This window comes from Suricata suricatta, chromosome 4 (genome assembly GCF_006229205.1).
Source record: "Suricata suricatta isolate VVHF042 chromosome 4, meerkat_22Aug2017_6uvM2_HiC, whole genome shotgun sequence".
Classification (NCBI taxonomy): Eukaryota; Metazoa; Chordata; class Mammalia; order Carnivora; family Herpestidae; genus Suricata; species Suricata suricatta.
The window spans coordinates 85,322,444-85,325,681 of record NC_043703.1 but is presented as its reverse complement, the minus strand read 5'-3'; positions in this window follow the sequence as shown (position 1 = coordinate 85,325,681).

Sequence of the window (3,238 nt, the reverse complement as noted above, 5' to 3'; positions counted from 1 at the left end):
TCCTGCCATTCCTTCCTGGCCTGCCAAGTTTCATTAGATAGATCTGTAACCACTCTGATAGGTTTCCCTTTGTATGTTAGGGCCTTTTTCTCCCTAGCTGCTTTCAGAAGTCTCTCTTTGTCTTTATATTTTGCCAGTTTCACTATATGTCGTGCTGAAGGTCGGTTTATGTTACGTCTTAGGGGAGTTCGGTATGTCTCCTGAATTTCAATGTCTTTCTCTTTCCTCAGATTGGGGAAATTTTCGTGTATAATTTGGTCTAGCACGCCTTCAAGCACTCTGTCTTTGTCTTCCTCTTCAGGAACTCCTATGATGTGGACATTGTTCCGTTTGATTGTATCACTCAGGTCTCTGATTCTCCTTTCATGCTCCTGAATCATTTTCTCTCTCTTTTTCTCCTCTTTTCTCTCCCTCGTCTTTTGCTATAACTGTGTCTTCTAATTCACTTATTCTCCTCTCTGCTTCTTTAATACGTGCATTGGCAGCCTCCATCTTATTATTCACCTCATTTAGAGCCTTTTCTAACTTGTCAGAGCTATTTTGAAGGTTCCTAGTCTTTGTATCAATATCTTCTCTGATAGCTTCCATGTTTTTTTCAAGCCCAGCAATTAATTTTATGACAATCGTTCTAAATTCTTGTTGAGTTATGTTGCTTATGTCTGTTTTGAGCAGTTCTGTAGCTGTGATTTCTTTCTGGAGTTTCTTTGGAGAAGAGTTCTTGAGTTTTGTCATTTTGGCTAGCTTTCTGTCTCTTGTCAGTTTTAAAAGTTCATTCTGCGCTGTGCGTTTATTAGGGTCTGGGGTCTGTCGTTTCAGGAGATGTTCTTTTAATGGCGTCTCTGGGTTTCTCTTGTTATGCCTCTGATTAATTTATTTCCCTACTCAGCGATATTTGGGATTTTCCACTATGTGTGCTTTGGGTTGGGCAGAAGACCTGAATAGACACTTCTCCAAAGAGGACATCCAGATGGCCAACAGGCACATGAAACGCTGCTCAGCGTCACTCATCATCAGGGAAATTCAAATCAAAACCACACTGAGATACCACCTCACACCGGTCAGAGTCGCTAAAATGAACAAATCAAAAGACCATATATGCTGGCGAGGGTGTGGAGAGACGGGCACCCTCCTACACTGTTGGTGGCAATGTAAACTGGTGCAGCCACTCTGGAAAACAGTGTGGAGACGCCTCAAAAAACTATTGATAGAACCCCCCTATGACCCAGCAATAGCACTGCTAGGGATTTACCCAGGGGATACAGAAGTGCTGATACATAGGAGCACATGTACTCCAATGTTCATAGCGGCACTTTCTACAATAGCCAAATCATGGGAAGAGCCTAAATGTCCATCACCTGATGAATGGATCAAGAAGATGTGGTATATATACACAATGGAGTACTACCTGGCAATGAGGAAGAATGAAATATGGCCATTTGTAGCAAAGTGGATGGACCTCGAGGGTGTCATGTTAAGCGAAATAAGTCAGGCAGAGAAGGATAGATACCATATGTTTGCATTCATAGGTCTAACAGGAGAGACCTGGCAGGGGACCAGGGGGAGAGGAAGGGGGAAAGAGAGCGGGGGAGAGTGAGGGACACAGATCAAGGGAGACTACTGAATACTGGAGACGAACCATGGACTGAAGGGGGAGGGGGAGGGAAGAAGGGGGGTGATGGTCATGGTGAGGGGCACTTGTGGGGAGAAGCACTGGGTGTTATATGGAAACCAATCTGACAATAAACTATTGAAAAAAAAAAGACACTAAAGCTATAAAAGATTAGGTAACCTGCCCAGGGGTAATACAGTTGTAAGAAATGGCCTTAGGGAAATTGATCACTGATTGGGTGTTTTATAATATGGGAGCATTCCTGCTGAATTTTTTTGTATGATAATGGTAGTATTGGTATGCTTCTGAAAGAGTCTTTGTGTTTTAGAAGTGATATGCTGAAATGCTTATGGATTAAACACTGTGATGTCTGAGATTTGTCTCCAAATAATCCAGTGCAGGGAGAGGTGGAGACCGTGGAAGAATTGATGGCTATGAATAAGGTCCGTGGGAATCTAGCATACTATTTTCTTGATTTTCATATGTATTTCAAATTTTCTCCGAAATAATTTTGAAAACTAAAGCAGTTAAAAGAAGATTTTAAAAAAACAACCCAATTCTCAGACATTTAAGCCAATTCATCTGTGAAAACACAAAGACTGTGTTCTATCTGGTCGGAATAAGGTAGGGAAGGAGGCATTTTGTTTTGTTTTGTTTGGAAAATGTAGAGAATTTTTGCTTTTCTTGACTTTCTGCTCACTAGAAAAACTCCTAAGACAGGAAATTATTTAAAACCAATATTTATTAGCGTTTTAGTGTACATATGGATATTTACAAAGAGTTGATCTTGATATACATACCTAATTGTTCTCCAGTAAAATACTAATATACCAATATAGCAATAGAACATGGACATGGTTACAAGCCAATAAACACAAAACTACATTTTTTTATTCAGGTATAATTGACATATAACATTGTATTAGTATTAGGCATGCAACACAATGATTTGATATTTGTATATACTGTAAAATGATCATCACAGTAAGCCAGCATCTTGTGATGAGAACTTTCAGGATCTACTCTCTTAGCAGGTTTCGAATCTGCAATCCAGTGTTATTAACTGAAGCCACCATACATGGCTTTTAATAGTAGCATAGCATTCCGTTGGATAGATGTATTATACTTCATTGAATCCTTGATTTATGGATGTTTAGGTAGTTTCCAATTTGTAACTTTGGTGAACACGGTGCATCCATCTGATGTTTGCCTTGGATAGACTACTGGAAATAGAATTTCCAGATTAGGATGTCTGGCACATCCTTCCAAAGTCCCTTCCTGAGAGCCCATGCTCGTGGCGACTCACAGCGTGTTGCCTGAAGGTGCCAAACGATACCAGAAAGTGAAATAGCCTAAGGTGTCTCAGTGGAGAATTTCAGGCTCACATTTCAGTTCCTATTTTGGTAATGACGATGGAAACTTCTTGTTTTACACATTTTTGCACATTTCAGAAGAAATGATCAACAAGATAGGATGGGATGGTTTTAATCTGGCAGGACCCGGTCACACCTGTCCCCGTTCTGGGGTGTGGCCATGTAATTCCCAGGCCTGTCTCCCTCTAGTGCACCTGTTAGAAATCATGCCATGTTCCTGGTGACTCCTGTCGGGGGCCCTTCTCCAGCAGGACTT